Source organism: Pogona vitticeps, chromosome 1 (assembly GCF_051106095.1).
Source record: "Pogona vitticeps strain Pit_001003342236 chromosome 1, PviZW2.1, whole genome shotgun sequence".
NCBI lineage: Eukaryota > Metazoa > Chordata > Lepidosauria > Squamata > Agamidae > Pogona > Pogona vitticeps.
In genome coordinates, this window is record NC_135783.1 from 121183109 (window position 1) to 121205279 (window position 22171).

Consider the following 22171-nt stretch of genomic DNA (forward strand, 5'->3'; position numbering starts at 1 on the left):
TATTTCTTTGTCTAATGTTGCCTGTATGTATGATTTTAGGATTCTTGCATGGATGCTCTTAGGATTCCTGACCTAGTTATTTTCAGTGGCAAGCATCATCATAATCTCCCACGTGTTTTCTTCTCATTATTATGTCAGTCAGAGATTCTAAAGATTAATAACCACAACTGTTAAAATGTTAGTGTTGGCTCTGATATAATGACAGCTATTTGTTATAACCGAAGCTTCTTGCCAGCCAGCATTGTCTGTGGGGAGTGCTTGTGCAGAGAGAAAATAGGTCAGTTTCAGACAAGAGATTTTGGTCTTTAAATTTGTTGGCTCTCATAGCTCCCAGCTCTGTTCTGTGTCGCTGCTGATTTCATGCAAAAGAGGGGGGAAATTATATTCTTTAAAGAAAGGTTCTTTACGAGACAAACCAGGAGATGTCTGGCAGGTACAGATTACGGTATTCTCCTGTCCCAATTCCCTTCGGCACTATTGAGACGCAAGTGTCTACTATGGAATTTTTAATGCAGCCAGATAGTGTCTCAAGGCCTGTGTAAGAGTTATTAGGCCTTCATCCAGAGGGATTTTGAGAGTGAGGGGAATGCACTGAGTGAATTCTGAGGTGTTTTTTTGACCCAAGGGGATTTCTAATACATTGAAATTTTTCTGGGTTTTTTGTCCTTTTTTGTCACAGCCACTGCGGCATACTGGGAGAAAGAAAGGCTTGGTGCCTTTGGGGTCACACACACACACACACACACACACACACACACACACACACACACACACACACACACACACACACACACACACACACACACACACACACACACACATTGTGCAAATTGATGCTCAGTACTGTGGTACAAAGATGGCCTTTGACTCAAATTCAGAGGGTTTGAAAAATACTTCAGGATATCAATAGTGCACTGTTTTTTTATCTGTTTTTTGTTGGGTTCAGGTCATTTTTACTCCGGTTTGCATTTTCTGTGTGTTCAGTTATCAGGAAACATACTTTGTTCTGCAAGCAAAAACCTTCTTTGGCTGTGGTACATACTTAGGAAAACACAACAAAGCTGCAATACATTGGGATTCTCAGTGAGAAAGGAAAATACCCCATGCTACCAGAATGCCTAAGGTTTGAAACTTGGAAAGAATCATCTTTGTTCCTGGAAGCGGCTGTGGGCAATGTTCCGAAGGGCCAGATGTAGAGTCTGAGTTGAGAACCCAGTATGCGTTGCAGATGCATGGCTTCCTTCTGATGGAAAGGTTCAACGAGACAAATACATTCTAGGTTTCTGAGGATTTTCAAAATGTCCCAGATTTGGTCTCAGAATAGTTAATGGCTGCTGCCCAAGAAATGCCACAGAGGTGCAAGAGCCATCATATGCAATCCACAAGTAGCAGGTCGACACTAGTTTTCTGAAGGCTCCCCATTTTAGTTGGCATACCCTTGGGGAGTGGCAGTTCCAGAAAGAAACTGAGAGTAAGTAGGACAAAGGCAGAGGACAGTCCAGACAGCCCATGCTTTAAGGACTATGGAGTGGTATATAAGCAGTACACTTTGCTTTTTGCTATCATCAGCATCATTTAGTGGCAGCCAAGTCACAATATTTGTTTTGGCGTGATATTTTGTGGATTACAACCCACTTTTTCAGATGCATGAAGTGGCAGATTGCTTTATTAATAATAACAAGTGATCATTATTAACAGAGTGGTGCAAATCTGTGGGCTTGATTCATAAGCAGAGTCTTGTTCTTCATCAGAAATTGGAGACCCACCAGCTGGGATCATGTGCATCGTAGTAGCTTAGGCACTGAGATAGATACCAAGCATGATGAAGCAGGATATCTCTGAGCAGATTGATAGCTAAGTGAGCCATACCAGAACTAAAATAATACAGTAAATCCTTTCATGCAACGATCCACTCTTGTTCCTACCCCCAGGCTCCTTTCTCACAATCCGAAGGCTGAGACAGACAATACAACACATTGGTAGGAATTCTGATTCCTTGGGTGTCTAAAACACCTGTTTAACTTGCTTTCCCTCACCTTCATATTTTATATTCTAGAGGGTTCAGTGTTGTGCTTGGTCATGGAAAGGTAATAATCGTGTTAATTTGCATTTCGCTTCACTAAGCATATATCTTTTTAAAAAATCTCATTATAAGAGAGAAAATGGACTCTTGAGCTTCTAAATGTAAGCTGAGTATCATGTCTTGGTTGTCCCTATCGTTGGTGAGAAAAGCTTTTTGGATGTTGCAGTTGTTAGATAATGGAAACTTAGAAAGTTTTACTGATCTACCACAAATCACCCACAGATCTGCTGGTATATCTTTATGTGCCTTTCCATTCACCCATGCAATGCATATCAGTCATCGTTTTCTAGGTCATGTAAACACTGTGAATGTGTAAATAAGCAGCTTATTCTGGGAGACGGAAAACTTATTCAGAAGGTTTTTTGGTCTGTTTGGAGCTGGAAAGTGCACTGAAATATTTAATACCGTCCAGTCATAAAGAGGAATTGAAAGCAGCTAGAGTGAGAAACATGAGCAATGTCCCTGATCTGGGCTTAAGGTAATAAGCATCCTGCCCTCTTATTTTTAAAGGTTATCTGGGCTATATTCACAACAGTACCAACAGAGAAAGGAAGAAGGAAGCTGGTTAGTTCTGAAGGAAGAGGAATAATATTAATGCGGGTTTATTAAAAAAGGAAGGAGGATTTTAAAGCCAGACTCAGATTCCATTAGGGATGTGCAATATTCAGAATTCCTCAACTATTGCCTTATTTGGATAGTTCCAAATATATCCAAACCGGAATCTGACCATTCTGAATATCTGTAATAATAATTCCTAATATTCAGGATCCCATTTACTCCTGTAGATTGGAAATCAAAAGTCTAGGTTTCTGCTCACTAGAGGAAAAAAATGAAACTGAAAACTATTTCTCAGGCATCCTGGAGTGATTTCTTCAGAAATGAAACTTAAAGACACTCTGGTATCAAAGGCAGAGGGAGCAGAGAACTTAGTATCTCCTGATTGAAGTTGCCAAGGTAGGGGTCTGGGTCAAAGCAAAACTTATAAATGGTGTCTGTCTGCACCAATGAAATCTAGAAGCAGGCGCAAACACCTGAAAGTATTTTCTCCACATTGGTTCTTTCCAGTTGCAAGGCTGCAATAGCTGCTTACAAATCTCCTGAGCATTTGCTGTTAGAATATGCTCTGGTGCAAACCTGCCCTGCAGCAGTTTTTTTGAAACCTCAACTTGCATTTACACTCTCTGTACCTCCTTGTATCTTGTTGACTTAACATTGTTAGGAATAAGATTTAGGATTAGTAGATCCATTCATTAATACATAAATTGACAGGATAATCTTTTATTAGATTTGGGCCTCTTTGAGGTATACTTGGTGTGGGAATAAGATTTTATTATATAAATATAGATAAATGGTAAAATCCAATAATCCTGAGATCATGGAGTAAAAGCAAGAGGAAGATGGAACTTCCTCATAGAATTCAGGAGGCCCAGACACTAGCTGACTGACTGGATGTCCACTCTGACATTTGAAACAAACTCTTTCCCATTCACATCTCCTCCAGGGTTTTTTTCCTAGTGTGAAGTCGGGCACAAAAGGTACAGTTGGGAGAAAAGGTTGTGCCATTGGAGGTAGGTAGATGTAAAGCTGGAAAAAGATTGTGTATATCCATTTAATAAGAACTTAAACAAGAAGCAGTGCCATGCAAAACCATTTCGGTAAGAGTTGGGAGGTGCTTAAATCAAGCTGCCCAAACTATATTAAAATTACATCTTGTTTTTGGCTGGAACATCTAGATCTTCTCATAATTGGCCTGAAAGAATGCCTGTTCATGTGGACTGACCCAGGCCTGCCGCGTTGATCAGAAGGTATCTACCCCATAGCATCTCTTGGCTAGCGATGTTCTGTCACTGACCTGCTTCAGTATCTTTTGCAGTATGGGCTAATCCTCAGGCCCTTGACTGTTTCCTTCACCACTTAGCTGCCCTCTCCACCTAATGAGAACATCTTGTTGCTGAGGGGCTATTCAGCTTCTCATTAAGAACCATTCATTCATTCAACCAATCAATCACCAACCAATCCCTTCATTTATAAAGAGCAACCTTCTCACCTTCAGGAGAATTTTTGTTTTACTTGCTCAGTCATTTCCAAGTAAGCCTGCTTGGCCTGATTCATATGGATTTCAGTGAGGTGCCGTTTGAGGCAGAATGGCCGGGTCAAGTCCCAGAACAAAGTGAAGTGAATGTCCAAGTTGATTTGTGCTTCATGCTCAAATCAAATCAGATAGAGTGCAATTGTGGCTTTTTTGGGGGGGGGGGGTTGTGTGTTTTTCTGGAAAGGGGACATCACCACCATTTAAAGATGCCCTGAGTGCATATCCTAGAAAGAAGCTGACCCTGTCTGACATTTGGCAGGTTCACTTTACTCTTCAGAACCTACCATGCCCCTAAATTTCACATTAAAACAAAGCAAAAGCAAAACATTTCTAGCCAGTTCAGTTTTCCAATGCAAATCAATGGGGGCTCACAGAACTTAGATTAAGGGCACAAGTTCAATAGGATGGGACACAAATCAATCTGGACTGAATCAGGACATGTTCCAAAGCCAGGAATTGGCCTCCAAATAGGAATGCCCCCCCTCAATGTATAGCCTTTATATTCATATAGGTTATATATATATGGGTGCATGAATGGTCCAATTGTTAAGCATGTTGAGAACCTCCTACAGAAGGATGTGCGAGATAACTAAAGTGCTGCTGGACTTGGCTCCAGGCTCAAGCTCCCACTGATGCGTGAAGTAAGATGATGATCAATTGTTGCCTCTCAGACAGACCTACCTCTCAAAGTGCTTGTAAGGATCAAGTGGGGGGAAGGAACAGAGTCACTGTGGGTGAATAGGAAGAAAAAAATGGAGATAAATGCCACCACTAACTAACTAATTAAATGAATGCAAATAAATATTTTATATATTCTTTTTTTCTTAAGCTGAAATGAGTTGGTTCCAAGACCTCCGTTGTTTAAAGATTCTCTGCATGATGCCATGCTTCTCCTTTAGAAGTCTTCTGTCTACTCCAATCTTGTTTAAGATTCGGTGACTCTGCAACAACAGTCTCAGCAACAAACTACTCCCCTACCCCCCCCCCAAAAAATCCTGCAGAACAATTTGTCACACATCCTTATTTTCCATCTGCTTGGTTTGCAATAAAAACAATGCTTATTTTCTTCTGATTCATCAAGAGGCTGTACCTAAGCGATTGAACATATGCTGAAGGAAGCGTTCTGTAATACCGTTTTCGTATCTCACACAACAGCCAAACCTTTACAAAACAAAGTAGTGTGTGGCGTTAAGTCATCACGACACAATGTGAAGGTCTGTGCTTTAAAAGTGGGATGACACTGATGCCTGTGGCTTCATTAGCTCTTAGATGTATGTCTTGCTTCAGTGCTAACCCACTTTACTTTGTGCATACCGAGAGTAAGAAGAATTTGCTGAAATGTTTTGTAACTGTCAGCAGTGCTCTTTGTTCGCTCTGCCAATCAAAGCAGAAGCAGTTCTGATGGAGAGTTGCTCTGAAGAGAAGATCAGACATTTCCTTTCCTCCTTGTGGGTTTTTTCATGGTATCTTTCCCCCACCTCCTTCAGTTTATAATGAGTTGAAAACTCATCCAGGACTCTGAGGTCATTTGGTCGCTACCTAGGAATGATATAAATTGTGGCACCTGGCAAGCAGAACAAACATAGCTTTTGACAGGCAGGAATCTATACTTTTTATAATTGATCCCCTTACCAGTTCCCAGGAAGGCTAAGCCCTGTTAGTCAGAATCGCTGCAGCTGTAGCCTCATAGGAGAAATTCAGTAAAACTTCAGGGATGGAGAATAAGACTTTCTGGGTATTCCTCTACTAGAATGCATGTACCAAAAAAAAATTCATATGAATGAAGCTTGTGAATAGATAATTTTAAAATGGCAGGTGGTAGCAGCAGTATGAGTGGAAAGCCCATCATGAGAGTGTACAAGCATCGTGGCTGAAGGAGCAAACCATTTCCTCTCTCTGGGACAGACTATCTGGGAGCCAAGATACAGCCAGAGCAAACTGGGAACTTTTCCTAGGTTCCCAATGTTTAGGAAAAGATAACTATGATGCCACACATGTTTCTGTGTATGTTGTGCAGGAAAATTCTCTTTGCTACCCAATAAAAAGGAAAACAGTATGTGCTGCTTATAGAGAACCCCATAGTGCATAAAGCAGTTTACAACTTAATTATGCAGGCTACACATTATCCTCCCCCCCTAGAGCTAAGTACTCAGTTTACCTACCTTAGAAAGGTGGAAGACTGAGTCACCTTCGAGGTGGCTATCTGAGCCCTGTTGGGATTAAACTCTGGTCATGAATAGAGTCTTGGCTGCAGTACTGCAGTTTAACCACTGTACCATGGGGCTCCTAACCAGCAAGGCAATCTTAGATCTCATACCAAAGACCAAAGTAGCCCAAGTTCAATTCTCTTCTTGTGGAGTAGCTTGGTTGGTCTGTATCATTTCATCAAGTGCCCAAGGAAAATTGAGCATATGTGTCCAGAAGAAAGGTAGCTGTGCTAAGTCTGTGGAAGCAAAAACAATGGAGCTTTGGGGCACCAGCATATTTTATCTGACACATGCTGTTGTGGGCTACTGTCTAATTTTTCAGATATCTATCTGGGAAACTGTGTGTTAAATTGTGCAGTAGAACGATCTTCCTGGATTCAAATGACCTGCTTAGCAAGGAACATACCACAGAATGTTATCATTGATTAACTGAAAACATTTACATCTCACCTTTCCATCCCAAAGGGATCCACCTAACCCTCATCCAGTCCATTATCAGGTCCAGACACGAGTTCAGCACAGAAACTGCCTCACCTGGATTGGTGGAAAACAAGAGATAGAGCTGAGTGTCGTCAGCATATTGCTGACTCCTCAGCCCAAACCTCCTGATGACCTCTCCCAGTGGTTCCATGTAGATGTTAAACAGCGTGGGGGACAGTATTGAGCCCTGAGGAACCCCGTGACATAAATGCCATGGGGCAGATCAACTGTCCCCCAGCACCACCCTCTAGACACAGTCAGCCAGGAAGGAGTGAAACTACCGTAAAGGGGTGCCCCCGACTCCCAACCCAGCCAGCCTATCCAGAAGGACACCATGGTCAATTGTGTTGAAAGCCACTGAGAGGTCTAGGAGTATCAACAGGGTCACATTCCCTCTGCCTCTCTCCCAGCAAAGGTACAGCGTGACCAAGGCAGTCTCCGTACCAAAACCCGGCTTGAAACCCAATTGAAATGGATCCAGAAAATCCGTTTCATCCAGCAGCACCTGGAGTGGCCTGGCCACAACCCGTTTCAACACTTTGCCCAAATAAGGGAGGTTCGCCACTGGTTGGTAGTTAATCACCAGCCTTGGGTCCAGGTTAGGCTTTTTAAGGAGTGGCCAAATTACCGCCTCTTTCAAGGTAGTAGGGACCACTCCCTCACTCAAAGAGGCATCCCTGGCCTCCAGGACCCTGGTGCGGACCCCCCGGCACATCTTCCAATTAGCCAGGATGCACAAGGGTCGAGCGGAGTGGTGGTAGAACAGACAGATCCAAGCATCCTGTCCACATCCTCAGGTCTCAATAATTGAAACTCATCCATTAATACTTGACCTAAGCACGGCACACTGGACACAACCACTATTCCACAACTAGAGTGGAAGCACCTCATTATTGTGCGTAGTAATATAGCAGCTTTAAAAAATGAAGCAAAGAACAACGCATCAAGCAGAGATGGGCAACTTGTCCCCTGGGTGTCATTAGACTATAATATTCATCAGCAGATGATGAAGGGTGATGGAAGTTGCTTTGGTTTAACATTACCAAGGAGACTTCACCTTGCTGGATGAAATAAGCATCACACCGGTCAAACAGTATGTGCATGAAAGTATAGGATCCGAATCCTAAGCATACTTACTATGGAGCCATTCCTACTAAACTTGTAGGGGACGGGGGACTTATATCTGAAAAAGTGGGGTTTAGGATTGTGTCTTGAATTCAAAGAAAAGCTGGGTACCTATATTCTACTTTTCCTCCTTGCTACACAAAGGGCTGGGTTCTGCCCCTCACTTCTGTTGATAGCCAGTGGTTCATAATGAGCATGTCTAAGATAGGCTTTTGCTTGATTAGTCAATTTTATTCAGCATGTCTTAAATGAGCATTAGCATGAACCACTGAGGAAAACGCAAGCGAAATGCTCCCTTATGAAGAGCTGCTACAATTTTCATGCTGAGCATTGGAGATCAGCCTGCTGGGTTTAGTGGGGCTGAACTGAAACCTATAAAACAGGAACAGGAAGTTAACTAAGGTTCATCTTCAGAATTACTGGGAACTTTGTTAGACAAGCCTCATTAAAATAGCATACCTGAGAGGCATAACAACAGCTCTCTGGAGGTCTGGCCCTTCCTTCCTCCAAATAAGGTTTTATGTTTCAAAATTGAAGCTGATAAAATGGGACATTGCTCTTTAGGAACTGTTGTCAACCATGTGGTTAGATTAGCCTTGACAGTGCCAATGGGAGAAGGTATCATGACTACTGTTACTGAACGTACCTATATCTATAAGTTGTCAAAAAAGTGCTTACTTAAAAAACAGATGATTAAACGAATCCTGGGGGTGGGGGAAAGATACTGTTACTTGAATATTTGGCTGATTCTGAGGTCTTTGTGTTCTAGTCTTGTCTTCTTGAGACCTATTTCGATCCAGAATTGCATGGACCATGTGGCAAGAAAAAGTAGCTTCTTTCTCTCCTTGGACTTTCTCCACGACAAGGATGATATCCAAGGCAACAAGACTTGCCATCATAACGAAGATGGCTCGGAAGCTAAACCAAACCTGTGGGAGCTTTCATATCATTGGAAGTTGGTGTACATCCAACTCTCTGAATATCATGGGTAAAACAAAAAAAGAAAGAAAGAAAGGCACACAATTCTCATACAATATCCAAAAAAACAAGGCTACGTAATGCCTTTATTGGATCACTTACATATTAAAAAGCAAAGCAAAGCAACTTATGCCACTTATATACCACCCCACAGTGCTGAAAACAATCTCTGGATGGTTTGCAATTTTAATTATGCAAGCTATACATTGAGCTCAGGTCACGAGCAGAATCTTGGCTGCAGTACTACAGTTTAATGACTGCGCCACAAGTCTCTTCAAGCTTTTGATTTCAGCAGAGCCCTTCTTTAAGCAGGGTATTTCAGACTTGAGGGGGTAAGGAAAGAATGAGGTTCAAAATTTGTCATGACTAGAGATGGGAGCTTCCTATTTATCTCCCAGAGAAAACTAATATGAAGCTTGCCACCAGAGGTGGCCAGTCTGATTGGACCCTCCCCCTACAAACTGGGTGTCCATTTACTTCTTTCATCATGGCACGTGCAGCCGTCGTCCTTTGTGCCATGCCAATCATGGAAGTAGGCTTGCTGAAATTTCCCCATCTCCCTGCACTGTTGACCAATCAGCAGCTGAGTGGGGAGGCTTGTCATCCTGCCCCCTTGCTGGATTGGTCAGCAGTTCAGGAAGGCAGGGAAGTCCCAGCAAGGCTATTTCCACAATTGGTGTGGCACAAAGGACGATGGCCACATACACCACACTGCAAGTGGTACGTGGATGCCCGGTTGGGGGGGGGAGGTACCATTGGATTGGGCACCTGTGGTGTTAAGCTTCATATTTGTCTCCCCCAGGAGAGGAATGCAAAGCCCCCATCTCTAGTCATGACCAAATGTTGCAGTGCCGGGAATTGTGTTAAAGTAAACCCTCTATGAAGCAGATGCAGTAAGTCTGGAGTCTCCATTTGGGACATTACTTAAACACAGAAACTGACCCTGCAATGTCTAGACAGGATAAACAGATTTTTCTGCTTCTCCCACACAGTGCTCTCACGTTCTGCAGTACCCCACCTGAAGAAAGATCCCACTGGACTTGGAAAATGGCCTGTTTATAACATTTTAGCAGTTATATATTACTCACCCTTGCGAATGGATTTTTTGCTAATGAAAATGGTTCTTTTTTGCAGAAGATATAGAACCTGTGGGCAGTTTTGATGACAAATACTGTGCAAGGGGGAAAGTTTTTTTTCACCTGATACTAAGCAACCTTCTTTTTTCCACTAGCCCCACTACTCCAGGAAGAATAATATTACTTCATATCAGGAGAATAATCCTTTGCCCCTTGCACAGTTTTTGTTCTCAAAACTGCACACAATTGAGGCTCCTGCTTGCCCTACAGAATTGTTTGAGCCTCTCTCAGTTGGGTATTGCTTTGTGTTACCACACAAGGATTCCTCTTTTCAAATCTGACCATGTCAACAACCAATCAAGTACACTATTCTCTCCTCACACTTGGGACTCCCAGGTCCCTTTTTCCACAAGCACTGCCACCCTTAGTGTGTGAAACTCTTCAGTCCTCGGTTGTGATAATATGAATGACCAGGCTTCTGTGTTTGGGAGGAGGGTGTGTGGAAACCTCCCTCTCACTATGAGAAACATCTTCATCAAAACCTTTTGCTGAAATTCAGAATCTTTGGTAATGTTGCCAGCACCTCTTCTTGAACTGGATAAATTTTAAGTGATATATTTCGCTTCCCTTTTTCCTCTTGTTTGAGCCACGGCCAAGGAACCAATGTAGGTGTTGACGTGACAGCTGACAGCACAAAATAAAGAGATGCTTAATGTACAGAAAGTGTTTTTTTCTGTTATAAAAGACTAAAACACACAACGCTGTAATAATAATTTTGAAAACCAAGATAAAGTTGATTAAAACTCTATATCTATATATCTATATCTATATCTATATAGTTATAGTTTTGTATGTATGTATGTATGTATGTATGTATGTATGTATGTATGTATGTATGTATGTATGTATGTATGTATGTATACATATATATACATACATACATGCATACATACATACATACATACATATATACATACATACATATATATATATATATATATATACAACTATAACTATAACTATATAGATATCCAGGTAACACTAGACAGTGGGGACTGAAATGGTCACCTTCCTTTATGTCAAAGGGTTTAATCTTAATTTTTTTAAAAAAAATCTTTTTCATCAGCCAGAAAGTTGTAAAAGGGCAGGAAAAAAAGGGCAACACTTTCTGTGTCAATCTTTTTCTCAATGCAAACCATACTGCTCTATTTATCCCATGTTTTGCAGTTGCTGTGGCCACCTTACATCAGATACATCTTAAAGGCATATAAATGGTTGGTTTGCAAGGTGGTGGAAGAGGAGGCTATTTATGCAAGCACTATGTTTAGAATTAGTTATTGCCAATTAACTTCTCCCAGTTTATGTCTACTGGCACAACAAAGAATACATTAAGTCTAATCTGATCCAATTAGACCCGGTAAAGGCATGTTTTTCTAAAGAATTCTGTTAAAAACTTGAGGCAGAGCAAAAGAATCAGAAAATGTTCCTTTTAAAGGACACAATCCCCTTAAAACATTCATCCTTGTATACTAGAGACATTTAATTTTCTTTTTTGCCTGACATTTCTTCTTGGCAGGAGCCCTGTGAAATACCTCAGAGTGAGAAACAGAGGGGGATTGTTTTTCCTTCAGCGATAGCCCTCTTCGGGCACCCCAAAATTACAGGCCTGAAAGGAAAAGAGGATGATCACAGTGTAATTACTGATACAGAATGAAGAGGGAATATAGGTGCATTGTAATAAACATTTTTACAGAGCTTCATTTGATCAGGGAACTTGTCAGGCAGCTTCCAATTATATGGAGTTGAAAGAGGTTTTCCTTTGTAAATGGAGGGAGATGGTGGGACATTATAAGGAGATGCATATTCCCCTCACATGCCCAGTTTTAAAGCTCCTAAAGTTTTCACAGAGAAACACATCCGAACACAGATGTATCAAACCAATGTACTGCAAGCTCTATCTAGGTGTTCAGCTTGAAAGCATGTAGAACACAAATGATACTGGAGACCTTCCTTATCAGGGTAACAATCACAGAAACACTGTAAGCATGTTCAATGGAACATGATTACAGCACCTATGGGGAGGTCTGCAGGATGTCCTGGTGGGGAGGTGGAGATGGGCTTACTTCCATCCTCATGTCCTCACCACCCTTTGAGCCCTAGGAGTTTGCAGGCTTAGCACTTCAATTGGGTTATATCCTGTTTGTCTCTCTGTCTGAATGTCTTCAAGTTTGGGGGAAATGCGGCCAGGCTTCACCTGCAGAACAAATACAGATAGAGCTGTATTTCTTTTTATACATTTTTAATCTAACAGAAGTCTTGGGAAGAAGCCATAGCTCAAGAGTAGCAAACGTGTGTTGCATGCAGATGGCCACAACTCCACACCCCAGGACCAAAAGCTAAAAAAAATATAAAAAAAAGGAAAAAAGACAAATAATGGAAAATACCCCTGCTAGATATAGCCACTGCCAGAGGAGATGACACTAGGCTAGATGAATTAGTGATCTGAATCTGTATAAAGCAGATACTAGTGCTTATTTAAATATCTAATACAACAAAATCTTAAGAAACAAACCAGTGTTCATTAAGGTCAGAGCCTAGGCATTATAATATTTTCCAGTAAGGCATGTCTTCCCACAGTGTGCAACAGCCTCATTTTAGTCACATTTGCTTCTAGGGAAAGCTCAGGCTCAATTTGTTTCCACATCCATTTATTCGTCTTTCTAGGAGTTCATGGTATCCAAGAAACTTTCCTCCAGCACCATACTTTGAGTGTGCCAGGGTTTTCCCCATGTTGATATGAATCCCACCACATTTCCCCTTCCCATGGCATCATAGAGCTATGGACCAAGAACATTTCTAGATGTTATAAAATTGAATTGAGTGAGCAAGAGACAATCCACTATACTTTAGATCCTTGGAATGTTACCTCTGCACCAACGTTCCTTCTAAGCTGCGCACACTGGATCAGGGCTGCACAGGTGAGCCAGTGTTGCCAACCCATTTGCTTCTGGTCATGGCCAGAAGCTCACATGAATGGGGTGCCCCCCCCCCCAATCCATCTCTCTGGAAAATCAGAGGAAACATTGATCTGCACTCAAAGACAACAAGACGGTAATGACTTTCCATGCTGGAAGCATCCTGATAGTAGCACAGATAATTTGCATGCTTTATCTGTACACATTTGAATAACTTAGTTTTTCCCTTCTATTATAAGTTTAAAGAAAACAAAATCTAACAAATGCTTTGCTTTTTGTCAGGCTCTACTGAATTGGATGAAAGCCATAAAACTTGCGATTCACAGGCCACATCAGTTGCTTGCAACACCAAGGCCACAGCAAGCTTTCCAGATCAATTTTAGAAAATAATTTCACAGCAGGAGGACAGGAAAGACTGCTGATTGTGTTACCAATTCTTTCAAATGCTTCATGGAAAAGCCTGCAAACTTTCTCAGCTATATGAAAGGACATTTGTTCTGTATATCCAGTTCCTAAACTCTTTTAGAAAATGTGTTCCAGTTATTGCTGGGGGAGAGGACAGGGCCATTACGGGAATCATGTCATAAGGCATTTTCAATTTCAGAAGTTGAAGGGAACTGGCAAAAAACTTGGCTGGACATTTCATTTAGGGTTTTCTTTTTGTTAAGGTGCCAGCTTTGAATGTTGCACAGAAATGGGAATGTGTGAATGCAACCAACAGGTAATGGTAAACTTGGATATAGCAGGAGCTGGCATACCAGGACATTGTAGTTAACATACAGCTCCTCTTTGTGGTTATATTTGGCGGCAACCTGAAAGGGGAAGAGAAAACACAATTTCTAATCATGACTGGATCTGAATGGCATTTCACTGGTCATCTGATATAATTTTTTTTTAAAAAAAAAATTCAAATTTCTTCATACTCAAGATGAAAATAATTAAAGATTTTTTTAAAATGAATTTTTAAAGAGATGAAGGTTTGTATAGATCTAAGGCTCTAGGTGCACAGCCCATTTCCCATCTCTCTCTCTCTCTCTCTCTCTCTCTCTCTGTGTAATACCACCATAGAATTCTAGCAGCTGTTGCTCAATATTTTTCTATCAGATTGTTTTAAAGCAGTGGTTGTTTCAAGGGAACCAAAGCAATCATAACAAAAAAAGTTAGCTTAGACCACAACTTTAAAAACCCTTCAACAATTCATTAATCAGGGCATACTATGTTTATAAGCCTATGTAGGTAAATTAGCTATAGATAATGAGGAGAACAGAGACATCAAACATTAATGTACAGTGATTGATCTGGAGCTGAGCATTTTTTTAAAAGCAGCAACAGGGTTATGAATATTTATTTTGAAACAGAGGCAACCAAAAGGAAGAACATCACATACCGATTCAGTTGAGTTTCTGCATTTTAATTTCATGTCTAGTAGGCCATCATCATTGCAGTTGGATACCTGGAATGCTAATAGATTTCAAGACTTCTTCCACTTGTTGTCAATGGAATAGATATGCAACAAGAAGACTCATTTATGCAATCAACATCCAGACATTATTGTCCCAAGATGGTTGCTACTAAAGGAAAACAATCTAAAGACAATCTAATTCGAAGAATCATGGATCATTACAGCCCCTTGACTGATGATATTAGATTGCTCACAAATCCCTAAATTTCACTATGGAACCATAACTTTCACCTACTGTAGATGGTAGCCTCTTCACATAACTCATTTAGTGCCACAGTCTTGAGATAGTCCAAAGCAAGTAAAAAGAAAGAGCAGAACTTGGAGACATTACTTTCTGGGTGATCTAACTTCCCAGATCCCATAGGCCATGCTCCACCATTAGTTGAGGTTAGCATGTTACCTCAGGTGGAAGGATGTAAGGGATGACTAATCAAAATCCTCCCCTCCTCCCCAACCTATTTCATGTTCTAGCTTGCCACAGGGCTACCTCCTCCACTGTTCCTTCTGACTTTTTCATACAGTCGCTCCTTGCTGCAGCCATCATTTGTCCTCTGCCCATCCTTCCCTCACAAAATGCCACAAAAACTTTACCGAGTGCCAGCAGGACCAGGCCAACAAAGATGGAGGCACAGGGGTGGCAGGGTAAGATGGAGGCACAGGGGTGGCAGGGTAAGCCCACCGTGTGCTCTGAAGGAATGAGACAGGATTGCAATGAACAAAGAGTGTGGGAGAGATATGCATGGGACCAATCCAGATGAGGTCAAGTATACTCAGACATAGACACATGAAGACCATTCAGCTGATCAGTTTGCCTGGACTAAAAGGAAGCTGTTACATTTTCACATGGCTTCCAGATTCTCTGACCTGCTTACACTGACCTAATGCAACTAAGTCATAAGTGAGCTCTGAACCCTCATCTCAATTCCCAACATGATGTAGTCACTTTGTAAAAGGAGGACTGCTGTCTTGTGACCCAGATACCATTCTGTCACTTGTAAAGTTGCTCTAAAGCTGGTGGGGGGGGGTGAGGAAGAGGATGCAAGGAAGCCAGAACCTCTCCCACCCCATTTGGCCTTATCATCTGCCCTCTCAGACAAACAGGATGGTGTGTGTTTTTAACCAAGCACACCTCCCCAATATATTTTGTTTTATTGGAGAGAGAATACCTGAGGGTTAGGACCCATTTTTGCCGTTTTTCAGGCTCTGGCTGGCTGCACTTACCCAATTTTTAAGGTCAAGTTTAGGTCAGGTGGCCCCTAATAACCAGTCATCCTCTACGCTTTCCCCCACATATGCACACAGTGAGGCTTTGGGACCACAACTGGTGAGCCATACATAACCCATGGGCTACAGCCACACTTTGCCTACCTCTGGGGTAATAGAAACCTTTTATACCTCTCTTTCAGCTCTGTGACACTGATTGGGAAAGTAGCTCCTTGGATTAGGATTCCCAGAAACTACTGTGGGACCAACATGTGGGTTTCCATTTCTCCATGCTGGTAGAATTGTGCCAGTGAGAGCAGGGATGAGCATGCTAGCCTTTCTCCCTCTGTCATGTTCCCTGAGTTGCAGGATTAATGCCTGCTGTGGAGTGCTTGTTCTGCTCATTCAGACTGGAGGCATCCCCAGCTCCCTCACTGTGTTAGGCAGGAAGCAAAATGTTGCTGACTTCCTTCCAAGCATTGTCCAATGCTTGGAGATCTTCTACACAGAGGCAGATATTTCTAAACACCTGCCTCTAAGGGGCACAGGTAAATGTCCAGGTCACCCTGCCTACTATGCCTGACCTTGATAACCCCTCAGAACAGACATTTAGAAGGTGGCTGGTTATAAAGAGTGGTTCAGAGCAACAGCAGCTTTCCACAGTAAAATAGGTCCTCCTAGGGCAAGGAGAACAATGAATTCATCACTGTGGTTCTCTGCCAGTTGTAGGGTTGGCTCTGGTTTAGGTTTTCATGTGATTTATAGACTTCTTATCTTCTAGAGCAGATATTCCCCAGATGTTCTTGGACCACAATTTCCAGAAATCTTAGCCAGCACAGCAAATGGTTGAAGTTTTAGTCCGAGAACATATGGAGACACAAGGTTGGAAAACATTGTTCTACAGTTCTGGTGGAGGATACTGTAGTTCCAGAGTAAGACAAAGAAAGGGCAGTAGTAGCCCAATCATACAGGTTCCCCTTCATATGTTGTGTTGGGGGATTAGAATGCCTAAATCAAGCTGTTGTGAATCCTTCAAATACATGTTCGCCACACATTGGCTAGAACAGTCAGTGCAGGTTGTAAATGCCAACATCTGAAATGTGAATGTGAATATATTTTAATCCGAATTGAACTCAGTAGTGTGAATTAATGGAAGGAAGTGCCATCCTCTTCTTTTTAATATGTTGGAAGAAGACATATCTACTACTTTTGAGAAATGGATGGCAAGTAAATAATTTCGACTGCAATCTCAGCTGCTCTGAATGGGCACACCAAATCCATTTGGAGGCGACTAACTTCCTTCCATAAGTCCTGCCATTGATTTGAAATGTTAATTGTCCCCCTCTGAGAGAACAGATAAAATAATTGGGTTTCTTCATGGCATTCTGGCAAATACAGGCTGGTCTTGGCACTCAGCCAAAAGTTCAACCCCCGACATGTTAAAGCTCTGAGGATTGTTAACCCTTTAAATATGATGTTGTTGATGATAAATAGTTCAGTAAGTGTTTACTAAGGCTATGTATCTGTGTCTGTCCAAAAGCATTTTAATAAGATTCAAATACTGATTGTCATGCACCACTGTTGCCCTTTCTGTGGTTTGCAGACTACTACAATTTCTGCAATTGCTGCTAAGAATGCCAAGTGCTGCTGAGTTATGACAAACAGCAGGCATCTAATAACTTTCTATTTTTAAAATTACTTTCTCAATATATTCTAATTGAATCTCTCTCCCTACCTCCTGTGTAGTCCATTATATTTGGATAGCATCCTATTAAGCAGGAAAGAATCCTCGTATCAGATATATTTTCTGAGCTGCCATTCATCTTTCTCCATTTTTAAAAATTATCCTTTATTTTGTTCATCGTGTTTCAAAATTAAATATGTTTTCTGGAGCCACAATCTATCCGGCTTTAGCATAGTAAGGCATAACTAGAGTACCCCCATTGAATCAATCAGACTTGCAGAGGTAGTAGACGTACCAAATCACCACTGATTCAGTAGGCCTACTCTAGTTGTGACTTACTATATTAAACAACAAGATTTAAGCTAAAGTGTAAGTTGTTATAGCACAAGTGGTCTTGCATCTGATGAAATGGACTGTATTTTTACAAAATCTTGTCTGGTTGATTGATTGATTGATTGATTGATTGATTGATTGATTGATTGATTGATTGATTGATTGATTGATTGATTGATTGATTGATTGATTGACTTGATTTGATTTATATGCCACTCATCTGGCAGCCAAGGCCAATCTGGACGGTTTATAACAAATAACAAAAAAACAACAGAGTAACAAAATAGCAAATAGCAACATTAATACATGGGGTGAAAATCAAAAATCATAAAGTAAAGTGAGGATAAAATTATAATAGAATAAATACAATTAAAAACATAGAAGAAAATAAAAACATGGAGCATGGCAATATGGTAGAAGTTATATTATTGGACACTATTGTATCAGAATGTAGTTTATTGAATGTGCCCAGTGAGTAGACATGGTCTAGATGGGCGGGGTATAAATAAATAAATAAATGAATGAATGAATGAATGAATGAATGAATGAATAAATAAATAAATAAATAAATAAATAAATAAATAAATAAATAAATAAATAAATAAATAAATAAATAAATAAATAAATAAGGGGCCAGGCAGACTTTGGGCAGAAGAGAGTTCCATAATTGTGGTGATACCGCCGAGAAAGCCTTATTAATTTTTGGTTGTTTTCCGGGCCTCTCTTGGGGTCAGAACTCTGTGATGATCTTATAGGACGGGCAGACCTAACTGGAAGGAGGCGCTCGGCCAGATATCGAGGTCCCAAACCATTTAAGGCCTTATAGGTTAGTACCATCACCTTGAAACTGGTATGGAAGTGAACAGGTAGCCAAGTGTTAGGTTTAGGGTGAGTTGTCATTGCTTTTGCAGCAACACAAGCTGACATGTCAATCCCTTTGGAAGTGAATCTAAAGTGCTCCCCATTGTACTGGGAACAGAACCTTTGAAACAGAACACCTTAGATTACTGATTTCTAGTGTATTGGTTTAAAAGATGAAAGATAAAAGTGATAAATGGAACATGAACACAAATGGATATGTTTAGCTTGCTACATTTCTTGACTTTCTTGCTAAAAGCATAAGAAAGCATACCTGGCTCTTTCTAACCCATGTTTATCTTCAAGAGAAATCGATGAAACAGGTCAGGCTTTTTAAAAAAGTGACTTGTGCAGCATCACTGAGTTTTATGGGGATTGCCACCTGGATCTCTTAAACCACATTCCCTTATCCACTACACCACACTACCATGTATGAAGACCAAAGGCAACCAATGTCATATTTTCAAACACAAAGAGATAGTTTTCTTTATTTTTATTTTTTAAATACACATAACGAAATCTATAAAGACCCCCTACCCTTCTTACTTTATCTTCTTCCTCATCTTGTTTCTTCATTTACTACCTTTGTTTTGGTAAACACAGATTTCCTGCTTATGTCTTTTGTGCGCATTTTCCTTAGTTACTTCTCACTAATAGAAATTTTTATCTCCTTAAGAGCTACTTAATTCCATCCCTCAACTGCTTCAACCAGTGACTAAACTCCCATTTTGGCCCAGACTTTTTCCATCTAATTTGATGCCCTTCAAACTCCTACCTCAGGTGCTATGTCTTGTTTTGGATTGCACATTACATTTCACGAGTTGTTTTAATCTTTGAATGGTGCTTAGGCAGCAATCTGATGTACAGTGGTGGGTGACTTTAGTGGGTCCAGAGGCCAACTGTCTGCCCCCTGATCTTCTGAGGGGCACACAGACTTCCAAATATGCTCCCAAATTCCACAAATAAACTTAAAAGGGCTGGATGTTAACGTTCAGTTTTGAAAAAATAGCATTTGGGGATGTTAAAAGGTGCACGAAATCCTGTGACTTTTAAACGTTTAAATGTGCATCACTATCCACAGAGGCCTCCAGGAGCTGGAAATCACATTTTTCTCTGGAAAAAGAAGAGGTCATAAAGAGATGTTTGGAAGAAACAGTCTTGAAGGCTGCATGTGGCCTTGAATTCACTGGGGCTTAATTCCAGTTTAGTATTGGATTGCAGCTTTTTTTTAGTCTGCCTTTCTCCTTTAAAGGACCCATGGCAGTTTACATCATTTTGAAAAAATGATATCTAAAAACTGAAAACAGTAAGTATAAAAATATTTTGAAAGCAATTAAACAAGTATGATATTTAAAATGGTAATTAAAACCAATACTAAAAACACATCTAAAAGCAAGAGAGCACAACCACTGTTAATCTCTTTAAGCACATATGCTGTCCTCCTGTAAATACATCAATGGGAGATGGTCCCACTGAACTCATGCACTTTTGTTTTGTTCGCTAAATCATAGTAAGTATTTTGTGAACCAGTAGCAAAACATTTACCTCCTCTTTCAAGCTGACCACAAGTTCTTATTACATCATGTTGGAAAACCAGACATATTCAAATCAAACTGTGGTTCATGTTCCTGCCTTGTCAACAAAACACAGAGATAGGCAATCAGGTGCCCTGTAGATGTTCTGGAGATGATCAATTAGAGATGATCACAAACTGTTAGTTTGTCAGTTCGGCATGGTTCATTTCCTGACCAAACAGTTGATCTGTGGTTTGGCATTCTGCCCCTTCCAGAGGCCAACCATTCAGCAGCAGCACCCTGCACCCCTCCTTCAAGCATTGCTGTTGAGCGGCTGCCCACTGGGGGTGGGGGACAGAACCAAGGATCACCTGTTTGGCCAGGAAATGAAACGCACCGAACTGGTGAACCAGCGTTTCATGCCTATCTCTAATCACAATTTTTATATTTTCTTGATTGGCCATGCTTTCTAGGCTTTATGGAGAATCCAAAACATCTGGAGCGTATACCACTGGCATCTCCTACTTCACACTAAGCAACAGTCTCCAAAATACAGAAGGAATGCTACAGAGTGCAAATGTTTTCTTCTGAAAGCAAAGAGAAGAAACGGAATGCAAAAACTCACCCAAGGATCATTTCTACTTGTTAATGTATAGCTATACTTTTGCACAGAGTTTAGGAAAGTTGGTTTTTGTACTTTACAGAATCCTTCAGCCAGCATTTACTTTTCCAAGCTCTGGATTGGTGTGGCAGCCCAAATGAGCCACTATGGAACCGTAGTTCTAAAATACAATAAGGAACGTCTGGGTTTTCCAAAGCAGAATTTGAATACTAACAGCAAGGTCCCTGCTAAGAAAAAAGATACTATGGTCACCGCCATTCACATAATTTCCCACAGTGAAATGTGAAAAAGTCTGTGTGCAAGGTGAGCTGCATGCAAGCTGTGTTGTGGCCTAATTATCACAGTGATTACTTCCTATGGGAAAATCCACCATGAGGTAACTTGTCCCTAAATATTTGCGCAGTGAAACCTGATCCGGTGTGGTAAGATTACTATATTCCATATGGTGAAATAAATCTGAATGAAAGTTTAAAGCAGAAATTAAAATATTTCTCTCTTAGTTTATAGATTATTTTTGGAAAATAGATTTTCTCATTTGTGCTAAATACTCAAATAGGCAAAGAAGCATTTCATCTAAGATGATGATTCCCTCTTTTTTTGTTGTTGTTGTTTACTTCATAATGATTTCTGATCTAATTCTGAACAATAGTACCATTTCATGTACTCCTTCAGACATTATCACAATGTTTGTGTGCAGGTATGATGTCCTCTGCTTCTCCCCCCCCCCCCCCTCATGGAATGGGCAAATGTCACTGGATTAGAACTGTTTCTGACACGGGAGTTGGCAGCCCTAGCTAGGAGACTTTCCTCATTCAAAGCGATTGCATCCAGTTCCACATCACCATCAGCATGCAGTGGGGGCCCCATGACCTGCAGGAAAGCATTCCATTTGTAAAAGGTCAAACGTTCTTAGCCTTAAGCTTTTCAAATGAGGCAGAGAAAACAATTTCAGAGCTATTTACTACCCTGTTCTCTGACAGCTTTTGTCCTGGCTTCCTGTAAGAGATATTTGCTTTTATAGTCACAATCCTTTAAGTAAATATGATGCTTGTGGCTACAGAAAACCATTTGATTGCTTTCTTTGAGTCATAAAGCTTTTATCTTGTTTCTAAAATCATAAAGCCCACAAGGCATTGTGATTTTCCAACGCTATTGACTGCTGTCCCTTCCATACATTTGAGGTAATCAGACATGAGTATAGATGGTGACAGTCCAACTCAAGGAGTGCTGGAGATGTTTTTTTGTTTTGTCTTGTAAATACACTGTTTTGATTTGTTTTGCTACCCAGACGTACACACAACCACTTCAGAGCCAAAAGAAGAAAATTACTGTTTCCTCACTGGCTTTGTAGCAGTTTTCTTTGCTAGACAAGCTGCAGTAAGGTTTATCACAAACAGACACACACAAAGAACAGCTTATTGCTAGCCTGAACACACCTGTTCTCATCTGATCTCAGAACCAAAGCAAGGTCAGATCTTC